Source organism: Euprymna scolopes, chromosome 18 (genome assembly GCF_053919585.1).
Source record: "Euprymna scolopes isolate OS-2025 chromosome 18, ASM5391958v1, whole genome shotgun sequence".
In the NCBI taxonomy this organism is placed as follows: domain Eukaryota; kingdom Metazoa; phylum Mollusca; class Cephalopoda; order Sepiida; family Sepiolidae; genus Euprymna; species Euprymna scolopes.
Genome location: NC_136499.1, coordinates 4640661 through 4662276, shown reverse-complemented (window position 1 = coordinate 4662276; position 21616 = coordinate 4640661). Strand labels below are relative to the sequence as shown.

The window sequence follows — 21616 nt, the reverse complement described above, 5'->3', positions numbered from 1 at the left end:
TTGGTGACAATTGTTTATATTAGGTTGATTCATTGGTGACAATTGTTTATATTAGGTTGATTCATTGGTGACAATTGTTTATATTAGGTTGATTCATTGGTGACAATTGTTTATATTAGGTTGATTCATTGGTGACAATTGTTTATATTAGGTTGATTCATTGGTGACAATTGTTTATATTAGGTTGATTCATTGGTGACAATTGTTTATATTAGGTTGATTCATTGGTGACAATTGTTTATATTAGGTTGATTCATTGGTGACAATTGTTTATATTAGGTTGATTCATTGGTGACAATTGTTTATATTAGGTTGATTCATTGGTGACAATTGTTTATATTAGGTTGATTCATTGGTGACAATTGTTTATATTAGGTTGATTCATTGGTGACAATTGGATATGTTAGATTGATTCATTGCTGACAATTGTTTATATTAGGTTGATTCATTGGTGAAAATTGTTTATATTAGGTTGATTCATGTGTGACAATTGTTTATATTAGGTTGATTCATGTGTGACAATTGTTTATATTAGGTTGATTCATTGGTGACAATTGTTTATATTAGGTTGATTCATTGGTGACAATTGGATATGTTAGATTGATTCATTGGTGACAATTGGATATGTTAGATTGATTCATTGCTGACAATTGTTTATATTAGGTTGATTCATTGGTGAAAATTGTTTATATTAGGTTGATTCATGTGTGAGAATTGTTTATATTAGGTTGATTCATTGGTGACAATTGTTTATATTAGGTTGATTCATTGGTGACAATTGTTTATATTAGGTTGATTCATTGGTGACAATTGTTTATATTAGGTTGATTCATTGGTGACAATTGGATATGTTAGGTTGATTCATTGGTGACAATTGGATATGTTAGATTGATTCATTGCTGACAATTGGATATATTAGGTTGATTCATTGGTGAAAATTGTTTATATTAGGTTGATTCATTGGTGACAATTGTTTATATTAGGTTGATTCATTGGTGACAATTGTTTATATTAGGTTGGTTCATTGGTGACAATTGTTTATATTAGGTTGATTCATTGGTGACAATTGTTTATATTAGGTTGATTCATTGGTGACAATTGTTTATATTAGGTTGATTCATTGGTGACAATTGTTTATATTAGGTTGGTTAATTGGTGACAATTGTTTATATTAGGTTGATTCATTGGTGACAATTGTTTATATTAGGTTGATTCATTGGTGACAATTGTTTATATTAGGTTGATTCATTGGTGACAATTGGATATGTTAGATTGATTCATTGCTGACAATTGTTTATATTAGGTTGATTCATTGGTGAAAATTGTTTATATTAGGTTGATTCATTGGTGAAAATTGTTTATATTAGGTTGATTCATGTGTGACAATTGTTTATATTAGGTTGATTCATTGGTGACAATTGTTTATATTAGGTTGATTCATGTGTGACAATTGTTTATATTAGGTTGATTCATGTGTGACAATTGTTTATATTAGGTTGATTCATTGGTGACAATTGTTTATATTAGGTTGATTCATTGGTGACAATTGTTTATATTAGGTTGATTCATTGGTGACAATTGTTTATGTTAGGTTGATTCATTGGTGACAATTGGATATGTTAGATTGATTCATTGCTGACAATTGTTTATATTAGGTTGATTCATTGGTGACAATTGTTTATATTAGGTTGATTCATTGGTGACAATTGTTTATATTAGGTTGATTCATTGGTGACAATTGTTTATATTAGGTTGATTCATTGGTGACAATTGTTTATATTAGGTTGATTCATTGGTGACAATTGTTTATATTAGGTTGATTCATTGGTGACAATTGTTTATATTAGGTTGATTCATTGGTGACAATTGTTTATATTAGGTTGATTCATTGGTGACAATTGTTTATATTAGGTTGATTCATTGGTGACAATTGTTTATATTAGGTTGATTCATTGGTGAAAATTGTTTATATTAGGTTGATTCATTGGTGACAATTGTTTATATTAGGTTGATTCATTGGTGACAATTGTTTATATTAGGTTGATTCATTGGTGACAATTGTTTATATTAGGTTGATTCATTGGTGACAATTGTTTATATTAGGTTGATTCATTGGTGACAATTGGATATGTTAGATTGATTCATTGCTGACAATTGTTTATATTAGGTTGATTCATTGGTGACAATTGTTTATATTAGGTTGATTCATTGGTGACAATTGTTTATATTAGGTTGATTCATTGGTGACAATTGTTTATATTAGGTTGATTCATTGGTGACAATTGGATATGTTAGGTTGATTCATTGGTGACAATTGGATATGTTAGATTGATTCATTGCTGACAATTTGATATATTAGGTTGATTCATTGGTGAAAATTGTTTATATTAGGTTGATTCATTGGTGACAATTGTTTATATTAGGTTGATTCATTGGTGACAATTGTTTATATTAGGTTGGTTCATTGGTGACAATTGTTTATATTAGGTTGATTCATTGGTGACAATTGTTTATATTAGGTTGATTCATTGGTGACAATTGTTTATATTAGGTTGATTAATTGGTGACAATTGTTTATATTAGGTTGGTTCATTGGTGACAATTGTTTATATTAGGTTGATTCATTGGTGACAATTGTTTATATTAGGTTGATTCATTGGTGACAATTGTTTATATTAGGTTGATTCATTGGTGACAATTGGATATGTTAGATTGATTCATTGCTGACAATTGTTTATATTAGGTTGATTCATTGGTGAAAATTGTTTATATTAGGTTGATTCATTGGTGAAAATTGTTTATATTAGGTTGATTCATGTGTGACAATTGTTTATATTAGGTTGATTCATTGGTGACAATTGTTTATATTAGGTTGATTCATGTGTGACAATTGTTTATATTAGGTTGATTCATTGCTGACAATTGTTTATATTAGGTTGATTCATTGGTGACAATTGTTTATATTAGGTTGATTCATTGGTGACAATTGTTTATATTAGGTTGATTCATTGGTGACAATTGTTTATGTTAGGTTGATTCATTGGTGACAATTGGATATGTTAGATTGATTCATTGCTGACAATTGTTTATATTAGGTTGATTCATTGGTGACAATTGTTTATATTAGGTTGATTCATTGGTGACAATTGTTTATATTAGGTTGATTCATTGGTGACAATTGTTTATATTAGGTTGATTCATTGGTGACAATTGTTTATATTAGGTTGATTCATTGGTGACAATTGTTTATATTAGGTTGATTCATTGGTGACAATTGTTTATATTAGGTTGATTCATTGGTGACAATTGTTTATATTAGGTTGATTCATTGGTGACAATTGTTTATATTAGGTTGATTCATTGGTGACAATTGTTTATATTAGGTTGATTCATTGGTGAAAATTGTTTATATTAGGTTGATTCATTGGTGACAATTGTTTATATTAGGTTGATTCATTGGTGACAATTGTTTATATTAGGTTGATTCATTGGTGACAATTGTTTATATTAGGTTGATTCATTGGTGACAATTGTTTATATTAGGTTGATTCATTGGTGACAATTGGATATGTTAGATTGATTCATTGCTGACAATTGTTTATATTAGGTTGATTCATTGGTGACAATTGTTTATATTAGGTTGATTCATTGGTGACAATTGTTTATATTAGGTTGATTCATTGGTGACAATTGTTTATATTAGGTTGATTCATTGGTGACAATTGTTTATATTAGGTTGGTTCATTGGTGACAATTGTTTATATTAGGTTGATTCATTGGTGACAATTGTTTATATTAGGTTGATTCATTGGTGACAATTGTTTATATTAGGTTGATTCATTGGTGACAATTGTTTATATTAGGTTGATTCATTGGTGACAATTGTTTATATTAGGTTGATTCATTGGTGACAATTGTTTATATTAGGTTGATTCATTGGTGACAATTGTTTATATTAGGTTGATTCATTGGTGACAATTGTTTATATTAGGTTGATTCATTGGTGACAATTGTTTATATTAGGTTGATTCATTGGTGACAATTGTTTATATTAGGTTGATTCATTGGTGACAATTGTTTATATTAGGTTGATTCATTGGCGACAATTGTTTATATTAGGTTGATTCATTGGTGACAATTGTTTATATTAGGTTGATTCATTGGTGAAAATTGTTTATATTAGGTTGATTCATTGGTGACAATTGTTTATATTAGGTTGATTCATTGGTGACAATTGTTTATATTAGGTTGATTCATTGGTGACAATTGTTTATATTAGGTTGATTCATTGGTGACAATTGTTTATATTAGGTTGATTCATTGGTGACAATTGTTTATATTAGGTTGATTCATTGGTGACAATTGTTTATATTAGGTTGATTCATTGGTGACAATTGGATATGTTAGATTGATTCATTGCTGACAATTGTTTATATTAGGTTGATTCATTGGTGACAATTGTTTATATTAGGTTGATTCATTGGTGACAATTGTTTATATTAGGTTTATTCATTGGTGACAATTGTTTATATTAGGTTGATTCATTGGTGACAATTGTTTATATTAGGTTGGTTCATTGGTGACAATTGTTTATATTAGGTTGATTCATTGGTGACAATTGTTTATATTAGGTTGATTCATTGGTGACAATTGTTTATATTAGGTTGATTCATTGGTGACAATTGTTTATATTAGGTTGATTCATTGGTGACAATTGTTTATATTAGGTTGATTCATTGGTGACAATTGGATATGTTAGATTGATTCATTGCTGACAATTGTTTATATTAGGTTGATTCATTGGTGACAATTGTTTATATTAGGTTGATTCATGTGTGACAATTGTTTATATTAGGTTGATTCATTGGTGACAATTGTTTATATTAGGTTGATTCATTGGTGACAATTGGATATGTTAGATTGATTCATTGCTGACAATTGTTTATATTAGGTTGATTCATTGGTGACAATTGTTTATATTAGGTTGATTCATGTGTGACAATTGTTTATATTAGGTTGATTCATTGGTGACAATTGTTTATATTAGGTTGGTTCATTGGTGACAATTGTTTATATTAGGTTGATTCATTGGTGACAATTGTTTATATTAGGTTGATTCATTGGTGACAATTGTTTATATTAGGTTGATTCATTGGTGACAATTGTTTATATTAGGTTGATTCATTGGTGACAATTGTTTATATTAGGTTGATTCATTGGTGAAAATTGTTTATATTAGGTTGATTCATGTGTGACAATTGTTTATATTAGGTTGATTCATTGGTGACAATTGTTTATATTAGGTTGATTCATTGGTGACAATTGTTTATATTAGGTTGATTCATTGGTGACAATTGTTTATATTAGGTTGATTCATTGGTGACAATTGTTTATATTAGGTTGATTCATTGGTGACAATTGTTTATATTAGGTTGATTCATTGGTGACAATTGTTTATATTAGGTTGATTCATTGGTGACAATTGTTTATATTAGGTTGATTCATTGGTGACAATTGTTTATATTAGGTTGATTCATTGGTGACAATTGTTTATATTAGGTTGATTCATTGCTGACAATTGTTTATATTAGGTTGATTCATTGGTGACAATTGTTTATATTAGGTTGATTCATTGCTGACAATTGTTTATATTAGGTTGATTCATTGGTGACAATTGTTTATATTAGGTTGATTCATTGGTGACAATTGTTTATATTAGGTTGATTCATTGGTGACAATTGTTTATATTAGGTTGATTCATTGGTGAAAATTGTTTATATTAGGTTGATTCATTGGTGACAATTGTTTATATTAGGTTGATTCATTGGTGACAATTGTTTATATTAGGTTGATTCATTGGTGACAATTGTTTATATTAGGTTGATTCATTGGTGACAATTGTTTATATTAGGTTGATTCATTGGTGACAATTGTTTATATTAGGTTGATTCATGTGTGACAATTGTTTATATTAGGTTGATTCATTGGTGACAATTGTTTATATTAGGTTGATTCATTGGTGACAATTGTTTATATTAGGTTGGTTCATTGGTGACAATTGTTTATATTAGGTTGGTTCATTGGTGACAATTGTTTATATTAGGTTGATTCATTGGTGACAATTGTTTATATTAGGTTGATTCATTGGTGACAATTGTTTATATTAGGTTGATTCATTGGTGACAATTGTTTATATTAGGTTGATTCATTGGTGACAATTGTTTATATTAGGTTGATTCATTGGTGACAATTGGATATGTTAGATTGATTCATTGCTGACAATTGTTTATATTAGGTTGATTCATTGGTGACAATTGTTTATATTAGGTTGATTCATGTATGACAATTGTTTATATTAGGTTGATTCATTGGTGACAATTCTTTATATTAGGTTGATTCATTGGTGACAATTGGATATGTTAGATTGATTCATTGCTGACAATTGTTTATATTAGGTTGATTCATTGGTGACAATTGTTTATATTAGGTTGATTCATTGGTGACAATTGTTTATATTAGGTTGATTCATGTGTGACAATTGTTTATATTAGGTTGATTCATGTGTGACAATTGTTTATATTAGGTTGATTCATGTGTGACAATTGTTTATATTAGGTTGATTCATTGGTGACAATTGTTTATATTAGGTTGATTCATTGGTGACAATTGTTTATATTAGGTTGATTCATTGGTGACAATTGTTTATATTAGGTTGATTCATTGGTGACAATTGTTTATATTAGGTTGATTCATTGGTGAAAATTGTTTATATTAGGTTGATTCATTGGTGACAATTGTTTATATTAGGTTGATTCATTGGTGACAATTGTTTATATTAGGTTGATTCATTGGTGACAATTGTTTATATTAGGTTGATTCATTGGTGACAATTGTTTATATTAGGTTGATTCATTGGTGACAATTGTTTATATTAGGTTGATTCATTGGTGACAATTGTTTATATTAGGTTGATTCATTGGTGACAATTGGATATGTTAGATTGATTCATTGCTGACAATTGTTTATATTAGGTTGATTCATTGGTGACAATTGTTTATATTAGGTTGATTCATTGGTGAAAATTGTTTATATTAGGTTGATTCATTGGTGACAATTGTTTATATTAGGTTGATTCATGTGTGACAATTGTTTATATTAGGTTGATTCATGTGTGACAATTGTTTATATTAGGTTGATTCATGTGTGACAATTGTTCATATTAGGTTGATTCATTGGTGACAATTGTTTATATTAGGTTGATTCATGTGTGACAATTGTTTATATTAGGTTGATTCATTGGTGACAATTGTTTATATTAGGTTGATTCATTGGTGACAATTGTTTATATTAGGTTGATTCATTGGTGACAATTGTTTATATTAGGTTGATTCATTGGTGACAATTGTTTATATTAGGTTGATTCATTGGTGACAATTGTTTATATTAGGTTGATTCATTGGTGACAATTGTTTATATTAGGTTGATTCATTGGTGACAATTGTTTATATTAGGTTGATTCATTGGTGACAATTGTTTATATTAGGTTGATTCATTGGTGACAATTGTTTATATTAGGTTGATTCATTGGTGACAATTGGATATGTTAGATTGATTCATTGCTGACAATTGTTTATATTAGGTTGATTCATTGGTGACAATTGTTTATATTAGGTTGATTCATTGGTGAAAATTGTTTATATTAGGTTGATTCATGTGTGACAATTGTTTATATTAGGTTGATTCATTGGTGACAATTGTTTATATTAGGTTGATTCATTGGTGACAATTATTTATATTAGGTTGATTCATTGGTGACAATTGTTTATATTAGGTTGATTCATTGGTGACAATTGTTTATATTAGGTTGATTCATTGGTGACAATTATTTATATTAGGTTGATTCATTGGTGACAATTGTTTATATTAGGTTGATTCATTGGTGACAATTGTTTATATTAGGTTGATTCATTGGTGACAATTGTTTATATTAGGTTGATTCATTGGTGACAATTGTTTATATTAGGTTGATTCATTGGTGACAATTATTTATATTAGGTTGATTCATTGGTGACAATTGTTTATATTAGGTTTATTCATTGGTGACAATTATTTATATTAGGTTGATTCATTGGTGACAATTGTTTATATTAGGTTGATTCATTGGTGACAATTGTTTATATTAGGTTGATTCATTGGTGACAATTGTTTATATTAGGTTGATTCATTCGTGACAATTGTTTATATTAGGTTGATTCATGTGTGACAATTGGATATATTAGGTTGATTCATTGGTGACAATTGTTTATATTAGGTTGATTCATTGGTGACAATTGTTTATATTAGGTTGATTCATTGGTGACAATTGTTTATATTAGGTTGATTCATTGGTGACAATTGTTTATATTAGGTTGATTCATTGGTGACAATTGTTTATATTAGGTTGATTCATTGGTGACAATTGTTTATATTAGGTTGATTCATTGGTGACAATTGTTTATATTAGGTTGATTCATTGGTGACAATTGTTTATATTAGGTTGATTCATTGGTGACAATTGTTTATATTAGGTTGATTCATTGGTGACAATTGTTTATATTAGTTTGATTCATTGGTGACAATTGGATATGTTAGATTGATTCATTGCTGACAATTGTTTATATTAGGTTGATTCATTGGTGACAATTGTTTATATTAGGTTGATTCATTGGTGACAATTGTTTATATTAGGTTGATTCATTGGTGACAATTGTTTATATTAGGTTGATTCATGTGTGACAATTGTTTATATTAGGTTGATTCATTGGTGACAATTGTTTATATTAGGTTGATTCATTGGTGACAATTGTTTATATTAGGTTGATTCATGTGTGACAATTGTTTATATTAGGTTGATTCATTGGTGACAATTGTTTATATTAGGTTGATTCATTGGTTACAATTGTTTATATTAGGTTGATTCATTGGTGACAATTGTTTATATTAGGTTGATTCATTGGTGACAATTGTTTATATTAGGTTGATTCATTGGTGACAATTGTTTATATTAGGTTGATTCATTGGTGACAATTGTTTATATAAGGTTGATTCATTGGTGACAATTGGATATGTTAGATTGATTCATTGCTGACAATTGTTTATATTAGGTTGATTCATGTGTGACAATTGTTTATATTAGGTTGATTCATGTGTGACAATTGTTTATATTAGGTTGATTCATGTGTGACAATTGTTTATATTAGGTTGATTCATTGGTGACAATTGTTTATATTAGGTTGATTCATTGGTGACAATTGTTTATATTAGGTTGATTCATTGGTGACAATTGTTTATATTAGGTTGATTCATTGGTGACAATTGTTTATATTAGGTTGATTCATTGGTGACAATTGTTTATATTAGGTTGATTCATTGGTGACAATTGTTTATATTAGGTTGATTCATTGGTGACAATTGTTTATATTAGGTTGATTCATTGGTGACAATTGGATATGTTAGATTGATTCATTGCTGACAATTGTTTATATTAGGTTGATTCATTGGTGACAATTGTTTATATTAGGTTGATTCATGTGTGACAATTGTTTATATTAGGTTGATTCATTGGTGACAATTGTTTATATTAGGTTGATTCATTGGTGACAATTGTTTATATTAGATTGATTCATTGGTGACAATTGTTTATATTAGGTTGATTCATTGGTGACAATTGTTTATATTAGGTTGATTCATTGGTGACAATTGTTTATATTAGGTTGATTCATGTGTGACAATTGTTTATATTAGGTTGATTCATTGGTGACAATTGTTTATATTAGGTTGATTCATTGGTGACAATTGTTTATATTAGATTGATTCATTGGTGACAATTGTTTATATTAGGTTGATTCATGTGTGACAATTGTTTATATTGGGTTGATTCATTGGTGACAATTGTTTATATTAGGTTGATTCATTGGTGACAATTGTTTATATTAGGTTGATTCATTGGTGACAATTGTTTGTATTAGGTTGGTTCATTGGTGACAATTGTTTATATTAGGTTGATTCATTGGTGACAATTGTTTATATTAGGTTGATTCATGTGTGACAATTGTTTATATTAGGTTGATTCATTGGTGACAATTTTATATATTAGGTTGATTCATTGGTGACAATTGGATATATTAGGTTGATTCATTGGTGACAATTGGATATGTTAGATTGATTCATTGGTGACAATTTGATATATTAGGTTGATTCATTGGTGACAATTGTTTATATTAGGTTGATTCATTGGTGACAATTGGATATGTTAGATTGATTCATTGGTGACAATTGTTTATTTTAGGTTGATTCATTGGTGACAATTGTTTATATTAGGTTGATTCATGTGTGACAATTGTTTATATTAGGTTGATTCATTGGTGACAATTGTTTATATTAGGTTGATTCATTGGTGACAATTGTTTATATTAGGTTGATTCATTGGTGACAATTGTTTATATTAGGTTGATTCATTGGTGACAATTGTTTATATTAGATTGATTCATGTGTGACAATTGTTTATATTAGGTTGATTCATTGGTGACAATTGTTTATATTAGGTTGATTCATTGGTGACAATTGTTTATATTAGGTTGATTCATTGGTGACAATTGTTTATATTAGGTTGGTTCATTAATGACAATTTTTTATATTAGGTTGATTCATTGGTGACAATTGTTTATATTAGGTTGATTCATGTGTGACAATTGTTTATATTAGGTTGATTCATTGGTGACAATTTTATATATTAGGTTGATTCATTGGTGACAATTGGATATATTAGGTTGATTCATTGGTGACAATTGTTTATATTAGGTTGATTCATTGATGACAATTGTTTATATTAGGTTGATTCATTGGTGACAATTATTTATATTAGGTTTATTCATTGGTGACAATTGTTTATATTAGGTTGATTCATTGGTGACAATTGTTTATATTAGGTTGATTCATTGGTGACAATTGTTTATATTAGGTTGATTCATTGGTGACAATTGTTTATATTAGGTTGATTCATTGATGACAATTGTTTATATTAGGTTGATTCATTGGTGACAATTGTTTATATTAGGTTGATTCATTGGTGACAATTGTTTATATTAGGTTGGTTCATTGGTGACAATTGTTTATATTAGGTTGATTCATTGGTGACAATTGTTTATATTAGGTTGATTCATGTGTGACAATTGTTTATATTAGGTTGATTCATTGGTGACAATTTTATATATTAGGTTGATTCATTGGTGACAATTGGATATATTAGGTTGATTCATTGGTGACAATTGTTTATATTAGGTTGATTCATTGATGACAATTGTTTATATTAGGTTGATTCATTGGTGACAATTATTTATATTAGGTTGATTCATTGGTGACAATTGTTTATATTAGGTTGATTCATTGGTGACAATTGTTTATATTAGGTTGATTCATTGATGACAATTATTTATATTAGGTTGATTCATTGGTGACAATTGTTTATATTAGGTTGATTCATTGATGACAATTGTTTATATTAGGTTGATTCATGTGTGACAATTGTTTATATTAGGTTGATTCATTGGTGACAATTATTTATATTAGGTTGATTCATTGGTGACAATTGTTTATATTAGGTTGATTCATTGATGACAATTATTTATATTAGGTTGATTCATTGATGACAATTGTTTATATTAGGTTGATTCATTGATGACAATTATTTATATTAGGTTGATTCATTGGTGACAATTGTTTATATTAGGTTGATTCATTGATGACAATTGTTTATATTAGGTTGATTCATTGATGACAATTGTTTATATTAGGTTGATTCATTGGTGACAATTGTTTATATTAGGTTGATTCATTGGTGACAATTGTTTATATTAGGTTGATTCATTGGTGACAATTGGATATATTAGGTTGATTCATTGGTGACAATTATTTATATTAGGTTGATTCATTGATGACAATTATTTATATTAGGTTGATTCATTGGTGACAATTGTTTATATTAGGTTGATTCATTGGTGACAATTATTTATATTAGGTTGATTCATTGATGACAATTATTTATATTAGGTTGATTCATTGATGACAATTGTTTATATTAGGTTGATTCATTGGTGACAATTGTTTATATTAGGTTGATTCATTGATGACAATTATTTATATTAGGTTGATTCATTGGTGACAATTGTTTATATTAGGTTGATTCATTGATGACAATTGTTTATATTAGGTTGATTCATTGATGACAATTGTTTATATTAGGTTGATTCATTGGTGACAATTGTTTATATTAGGTTGATTCATTGATGACAATTATTTATATTAGGTTGATTCATTGGTGACAATTATTTATATTAGGTTGATTCATTGATGACAATTGTTTATATTAGGTTGATTCATTGGTGACAATTGTTTATATTAGGTTGATTCATTGGTGACAATCATTTATATTAGGTTGATTCATTGGTGACAATCATTTATATTAGGTTGATTCATTGGTGACAATTGTTTATATTAGGTTGATTCATTGGTGAAAAATTTTTTTTTTTTTTTTTTTTACAAAGTTATCACCACTTATCAAGGCCCGGAAGCCACTCAGGGATAATGGTTATTGCAAGTACATTACGTTAGTGTGGAGACTTGTAAGTGTTTACTGTAGGGGGCGGTTCATCAGGAACTTTTTAACGTTGGACTTGAAGACATCCAAGTTTTAGTCTGGTGGGAAGCGGTCAGACTGAACAGAGTTCCACAGGCATGCAGTTCTAAGAAAGAAGCTTTGTTCATGGAATCCGCGTTTTGATGTAGGCACAGATATAGAGTGGGGGAAATTTTTCACAGTGGATTCAGCTAGACTGGTGTTTTTCGTTAAAGATTGGCGAGGGGGGACCAGAGATTGGAGTTCAGACGAGCACCTGCCATGGAAATAACGATAAAACAAGGATAGGCTTGCAACGTCTCTTCTGTGGGAGAGAGGTTGCAGGGTAGAGAAAAGGGCATCCCCCACTAAACCATGAAGTCTATTTTGTACTCTGTCAAGGCAGGATAGGATATTTTTAGCAGCTCCTGCCCAGATATGGCAACAGTATTCCATCCTTGGACGTAATTGGCTTTTATATAGATAGAGAATTTCATCAGTAGTGAGATATCTTCTGGAGTGGTAGAAGGATCCCACCATCTTTCCAGCGACCTTGGCAACAGACTTGATGTACGTGTTCCATTTCAGATCAGGAGTAAAGGTCAAACCCAGAAGCTTGTCAAAACATGGGGCCTCACCCAGACGAGAGCCATCCATCACAATTGATGCCAGATGGGGATCAGAGCGTTGATGATGTAAGGATAGGAGTTTGGTTTTGGATACATTAAAGGTAACCAACCGCATCTTCCCCCACTGAACCACGCGAGAACTTTGTCATTTACAGCCTTTGATGTGTTGCCGTAGATGGTCGTGTCATCAGCATAGATGTCAACGAATGATTTAAGTATGTGTTTAGGGAGGTCATTGATGTAGATCAGGAAGAGAGTTGGGCCCAGGATTGACCCCTGAGGGACTCCAGCATTCACATTGCAGGCCTCCGATTTTTGTCCATCTACCACTACTCTTATGAGCCTATCGGAGAGAAATGATTTAATGATTGAGAAAACATTTCCAGTTATACCGTAGCTGGAAATCTTGTGAAGTAGACCCTTATGCCATACCTTGTTGAAGTCCTTTGATATGTCAAGAGCAATTGCCCTAGAAAGGAAGCCTTTGTCAAGTGATTCACTAATCCTGTGGGATATAACCGTCAGCACATCTGCGGTAGATCTTGCAGAGCGGAAACCATATTGTGTGTCACTAAGAAGGTTATTCCTGCTGAGGTGGTTGACTATTTCTCTATTTAATATGGATTCCAGCAACTTACTCATAACACACAGGCGACTTATTGGTCTGTACTGAGAGGGAGATGACTTATCACCTGAATTCATTGGTGATAATTGTTTATATTAGGTTGATTCATTGGTGACAATTGTTTATATTAGGTTGATTCATTGATGACAATTGTTTATATTAGGTTGATTCATTGATGACAATTGTTTATATTAGGTTGATTCATTGGTGACAATTGTTTATATTAGGTTGATTCATTGGTGACAATTGGATATATTAGGTTGATTCATTGGTGACAATTGTTTATATTAGGTTGATTCATTGATGACAATTGTTTATATTAGGTTGATTCATTGATGACAATTGTTTATATTAGGTTGATTCATTGGTGAAAATTGTTTATATTAGGTTGATTCATTGGTGACAATTGTTTATATTAGGTTGATTCATTGGTGACAATTGGATATGTTAGGTTGATTCATTGGTGACAATTGGATATGTTAGATTGATTCATTGCTGACAATTGGATATATTAGGTTGATTCATTGGTGAAAATTGTTTATATTAGGTTGATTCATTGGTGACAATTGTTTATATTAGGTTGATTCATTGGTGACAATTGTTTATATTAGGTTGATTCATTGGTGACAATTGTTTATATTAGGTTGATTCATTGATGACAATTGTTTATATTAGGTTGATTCATTGGTGACAATTGTTTATATTAGGTTGATTCATTGGTGACAATTGTTTATATTAGGTTGATTCATTGATGACAATTGTTTATATTAGGTTGATTCATTGGTGACAATTGTTTATATTAGGTTGATTCATTGGTGACAATTGTTTATATTAGGTTGATTCATTGGTGACAATTGTTTATATTAGGTTGATTCATTGGTGACAATTGTTTATATTAGGTTGATTCATTGGTGACAATTGTTTATATTAGGTTGATTCATTGGTGACAATTGTTTATATTAGGTTGATTCATTGATGACAATTGTTTATATTAGGTTGATTCATTGGTGACAATTGTTTATATTAGGTTGATTCATTGGTGACAATTGTTTATATTAGGTTGATTCATTGGTGACAATTGTTTATATTAGGTTGATTCATTGGTGACAATTGTTTATATTAGGTTGATTCATTGATGACAATTGTTTATATTAGGTTGATTCATTGGTGACAATTGTTTATATTAGGTTGATTCATTGGTGACAATTGTTTATATTAGGTTGATTCATTGGTGACAATTGTTTATATTAGGTTGATTCATTGGTGACAATTGTTTATATTAGGTTGATTCATTGGTGACAATTGTTTATATTAGGTTGATTCATTGGTGACAATTGTTTATATTAGGTTGATTCATTGGTGACAATTGTTTATATTAGGTTGATTCATTGATGACAATTGTTTATATTAGGTTGATTCATTGATGACAATTGTTTATATTAGGTTGATTCATTGGTGACAATTGTTTATATTAGGTTGATTCATTGGTGACAATTGTTTATATTAGGTTGATTCATTGGTGACAATTGTTTATATTAGGTTGATTCATTGGTGACAATTGTTTATATTAGGTTGATTCATTGGTGACAATTGTTTATATTAGGTTGATTCATTGGTGACAATTGTTTATATTAGGTTGATTCATTGGTGACAATTGTTTATATTAGGTTGATTCATTGGTGACAATTGTTTATATTAGGTTGATTCATTGATGACAATTGTTTATATTAGGTTGATTCATTGGTGACAATTGTTTATATTAGGTTGATTCATTGGTGACAATTGTTTATATTAGGTTGGTTCATTGATGACAATTGTTTATATTAGGTTGATTCATTGGTGACAATTGTTTATATTAGGTTGATTCATTGGTGACAATTGTTTATATTAGGTTGATTCATTGGTGACAATTGTTTATATTAGGTTGATTCATTGGTGACAATTGTTTATATTAGGTTGATTCATTGGTGACAATTGTTTATATTAGGTTGATTCATTGATGACAATTGTTTATATTAGGTTGATTCATTGGTGACAATTGTTTATATTAGGTTGATTCATTGGTGACAATTGTTTATATTAGGTTGATTCATTGATGACAATTGTTTATATTAGGTTGATTCATTGGTGACAATTGTTTATATTAGGTTGATTCATTGGTGACAATTGTTTATATTAGGTTGGTTCATTGATGACAATTGTTTATATTAGGTTGATTCATTGGTGACAATTGTTTATATTAGGTTGATTCATTGATGACAATTGTTTATATTAGGTTGATTCATTGATGACAATTGTTTATATTAGGTTGATTCATTGGTGACAATTGTTTATATTAGGTTGATTCATTGGTGACAATTGTTTATATTAGGTTGATTCATTGGTGACAATTGTTTATATTAGGTTGATTCATTGGTGACAATTGTTTATATTAGGTTGATTCATTGGTGACAATTGTTTATATTAGGTTGATTCATTGGTGACAATTGTTTATATTAGGTTGATTCATTGATGACAATTGTTTATATTAGGTTGATTCATTGGTGACAATTGTTTATATTAGGTTGATTCATTGGTGACAATTGTTTATATTAGGTTGATTCATTGGTGACAATTGTTTATATTAGGTTGATTCATTGGTGACAATTGTTTATATTAGGTTGATTCATTGGTGACAATTGGATATGTTAGATTGATTCATTGGTGACAATTGTTTATATTAGGTTGATTCATTGGTGACAATTGTTTATATTAGGTTGATTCATTGGTGACAATTGTTTATATTAGGTTGATTCATTGGTGACAATTGTTTATATTAGGTTGATTCATTGGTGACAATTGTTTATATTAGGTTGATTCATTGGTGACAATTGTTTATATTAGGTTGATTCATTGGTGACAATTGTTTATATTAGGTTGATTCATTGGTGACAATTGTTTATATTAGGTTGATTCATTGGTGACAATTGTTTATATTAGGTTGATTCATTGATGACAATTGTTTATATTAGGTTGATTCATTGGTGACAATTGTTTATATTAGGTTGATTCATTGATGACAATTGTTTATATTAGGTTGATTCATTGGTGACAATTGTTTATATTAGGTTGATTCATTGGTGACAATTGTTTATATTAGGTTGATTCATTGGTGACAATTGTTTATATTAGGTTGATTCATTGATGACAATTGTTTATATTAGGTTGATTCATTGGTGACAATTGTTTATATTAGGTTGATTCATTGGTGACAATTGTTTATATTAGGTTGATTCATTGATGACAATTGTTTATATTAGGTTGATTCATTGGTGACAATTGTTTATATTAGGTTGATTCATTGGTGACAATTGTTTATATTAGGTTGATTCATTGGTGACAATTGTTTATATTAGGTTGATTCATTGGTGACAATTGTTTATATTAGGTTGATTCATTGGTGACAATTGTTTATATTAGGTTGATTCATTGGTGACAATTGTTTATATTAGGTTGATTCATTGGTGACAATTGTTTATATTAGGTTGATTCATTGGTGACAATTGTTTATATTAGGTTGATTCATTGGTGACAATTGTTTATATTAGGTTGATTCATTGGTGACAATTGTTTATATTAGGTTGATTCATTGGTGACAATTGTTTATATTAGGTTGATTCATTGGTGACAATTGTTTATATTAGGTTGATTCATTGGTGACAATTGTTTATATTAGGTTGATTCATTGGTGACAATTGTTTATATTAGGTTGATTCATTGGTGACAATTGTTTATATTAGGTTGATTCATTGGTGACAATTGTTTATATTAGGTTGATTCATTGGTGACAATTGTTTATATTAGGTTGATTCATTGGTGACAATTGTTTATATTAGGTTGATTCATTGGTGACAATTGTTTATATTAGGTTGATTCATTGGTGACAATTGTTTATATTAGGTTGATTCATTGATGACAATTGTTTATATTAGGTTGATTCATTGGTGACAATTGTTTATATTAGGTTGATTCATTGATGACAATTGTTTATATTAGGTTGATTCATTGGTGACAATTGTTTATATTAGGTTGATTCATTGGTGACAATTGTTTATATTAGGTTGATTCATTGGTGACAATTGTTTATATTAGGTTGATTCATTGATGACAATTGTTTATATTAGGTTGATTCATTGGTGACAATTGTTTATATTAGGTTGATTCATTGGTGACAATTGTTTATATTAGGTTGATTCATTGGTGACAATTGTTTATATTAGGTTGATTCATTGGTGACAATTGTTTATATTAGGTTGATTCATTGGTGACAATTGTTTATATTAGGTTGATTCATTGGTGACAATTGTTTATATTAGGTTGATTCATTGGTGACAATTGTTTATATTAGGTTGATTCATTGGTGACAATTGTTTATATTAGGTTGATTCATTGGTGACAATTGTTTATATTAGGTTGATTCATTGGTGACAATTGTTTATATTAGGTTGATTCATTGGTGACAATTGTTTATATTAGGTTGATTCATTGGTGACAATTGTTTATATTAGGTTGATTCATTGGTGACAATTGTTTATATTAGGTTGATTCATTGGTGACAATTGTTTATATTAGGTTGATTCATTGGTGACAATTGTTTATATTAGGTTGATTCATTGGTGACAATTGTTTATATTAGGTTGATTCATTGGTGACAATTGTTTATATTAGGTTGATTCATTGGTGACAATTGTTTATATTAGGTTGATTCATTGGTGACAATTGTTTATATTAGGTTGATTCATTGGTGACAATTGTTTATATTAGGTTGATTCATCGGTGACAATTGTTTATATTAGGTTGATTCATCGGTGACAATTGTTTATATTAGGTTGATTCATCGGTGACAATTGTTTATATTAGGTTGATTCATTGGTGACAATTGTTTATATTAGGTTGATTCATTGGCCAAATCAGTCATGATTATAAAATGTTTGTAAAAATAAAATGCGTGTATTTCTGTATTATTCATATCCTAACTGTTGTGAATCAATCATGTTGGTGAGTGAGCCATATGAGTCTCACTATTTGTACGCATTTGAATTTACATAATGTTTAACAAATCTGTTATAGTATATGCTGATCTATCCATTTTAAAATAATGGACTTACTCAGAGACTATAAATCTAATTCATAAAGCTATGTCTTTCTCCGTAGTTTCCAACTCTATCTCTACCAAAACTAAAAGTCGCAGAGCGACACTGTCTGAAATGATTAGATTTTTTTATCGACCATTTTTTTATGGTTCTTTTATGGTTCTTTAGCCGTTAAAATAGTTTTTAAGAGATCAAAAATGGGTCAAAATTTAAAAAATCGTTATACATTTTGTACATTCATCTTAGTTTCAGTTCATATGTGTGTCACGGTGTTACAGTGGTAACGTCACAAACTTTTTTGGCTTTGATTCTAGATGATGGCACCCAAATACTTTTTTTTAAAAAACTTTTGAAATCATGAATCTATAATATTTTCGAAATCTGGACAAATCAAAATATCATATTTAAGCATATTTTACAACCAGGCAAAGCTGGGCGCCTTTCCTCGCTCGTATCGTTATATCTAAACATTGATTTAGCGATTTGTGGCAGTTATGGCTCTAGAACCATGATGTGTACTTCTGTTAAATACTTTCGCGAATATTTTTTAAAAATTATACCACAATGTTCGTCTTGATTATTACCGACCTGCAAAGGCTATAACAGTTGCTCAGTTTGCACATGTCTGATGGCGTAAATAATCGATATTGCATCTTTTCTCATGATGTTGGATGTCATGATGGTAGCATCGAATCATGTTACTTCATCAGTTGGCAGCATTTTTCTTCTGCTGCCATGCGACACAGCATCATGTATTACTTTTCTTTTTTTTAATTCTTTAGATTTTCTTACTACCGCCCCCCCCCCAATTTAATGAACTTCTTACTCACCCCCTTCCCTTAGTAAATGAATATTAAATTCAGAGCCTTGAAAAACGTGTCTTTTTTTTTTTTTATTTTTTTTATTCAATTTTTACCCCAAACAAGGCACAGTGCCACTTTGAAGCAGGGGGCTACTATTAGGGAATTAATTAGCGGGGTCATTATGAGGGGAGAAGAGTAGAAAGATGTTTGTTAACATTACACTTGAACTTCTGCATATCATTGCAGTTGGGAAAGCAGAATCCCGGAAGGGAGTTCCAAAGACCCGCAGTTCTGGGGAAGAAACTATTGGAGTAAAAGGCTTTCTTGCACCTAGGGATCTCTACTGTAAAGGGATGAGACTTAGTAGCTTGTCGGGTTTGTCGGGGGTAGTTACGTCGGGGAGGTACAAGTGTTTGCAGTTCGTCAGAGCATTCACCATTAAAGTATTTGTAGAACAGGCAGAGGGATGCAACATCTCGTTGATGGGACAGAGGTTGAAGCCTAGATGACAGTTCAGGACCTATCAGGTTGGCGACTCTTTTTTGAACCCTGTCCAGGAGCAAGAGACAAGCAGCAGATGCACCAGCCCAGATGTGACAACAGTACTCCATACATGGGCGAATGGTTGCCTTATAGAGGTATAGAATACTGGCAGGCGTAAGTAGTTTTCTAGCACGGTAGAGGGAGCCAACCTTCCTTGCAGCAGCCCTGGCAATGCCCTCAATGTATCTATTCCAGTTCATATTCCCTGTAAACGTTAGGCCGAGGAGTTTAAAAAAAGTACTTTCAGGCAATGTGTTCTTGGCCATTGCTATTGGTGGTAGAGAAGGTTTCTTGTAGTTATTGAAGGAAACAAGCTTAGTCTTAGCAGCATTGAATGTGACCATCCATTTTTGTCCCCATTCCACTACGGATTGGAGGTCGTCCTCTAGTGTTTCTGCTATTTCCTTGGATATGTGTTCATTTGTTTTCCCCTCATATCTGTTATAGAGAGTGGTGTCATCGGCAAATATACCCATCTCCGAAACAATATTATCAGGGAGGTCGTTTATGAATATCAGGAATAATAGAGGTCCAAGGATAGACCCCTGAGGTACTCCCGCATTTATGTCATATTGTTTGGATGTATGTCCGTCGAGGACAACTTTGATTTTTCTATTACTTAAGAAGGATTTAATTACATTATGAATTCTTCCAGTGATTCCATATGATCTAATTTTCCTTAGAAGACCATCGTGCCATACCCTGTCAAAAGCCTTAGATATATCAAGGGCCACCGCTCTACCCTCCCCTGTTTTATCCAATGAACGGTATATATGTTCAGAAACTACAGTTAAGATATCTGCTGTTGAACGGGCTTGCCTGAATCCATATTGTTTGTCAGTCAGGAGTTTAGCAGCTGTTAGGTGCTGGACTAGGGCTTGATTAACTAAGGACTCAAATATTTTGGCGAAAAGCGGGAGGAGGCTAATGGGGCGATAATTTAGTGTCTGTTCTATTAAGAATCCAGACCTTATAAATATTAGGTTGGTGCAAAAATAATGTCGTTTTTTTTAGTTTTTGGGACTATCAGCAGCATGTCCCTAGAATTCAGATGTTTTTTAAAGCTGGAGTTGCACTTGTTTTAAATCAGATGTTTCTATTAAAGGTTTCAAAAATTGAATTTTGAAGTCAAAATCATTAACCGTCATTCTTTGCTACACTACTACTACTACTACTATTATTACTATTACTACTACTATTATTACTATTACTACTACTACTACTACTACTTA

The 21616-nt window shown here is 30.2% G+C and overlaps 1 protein-coding gene across 1 annotated transcript in view; it reads left to right on the top strand.

Moving 5' to 3' along the window:
- Positions 1–21616, top strand: part of LOC145297487 (endosome/lysosome-associated apoptosis and autophagy regulator family member 2-like) — a 305309-nt gene that overhangs the window by 72813 nt on the left and 210880 nt on the right. The gene's annotated exons all lie outside the window — the stretch shown is intronic.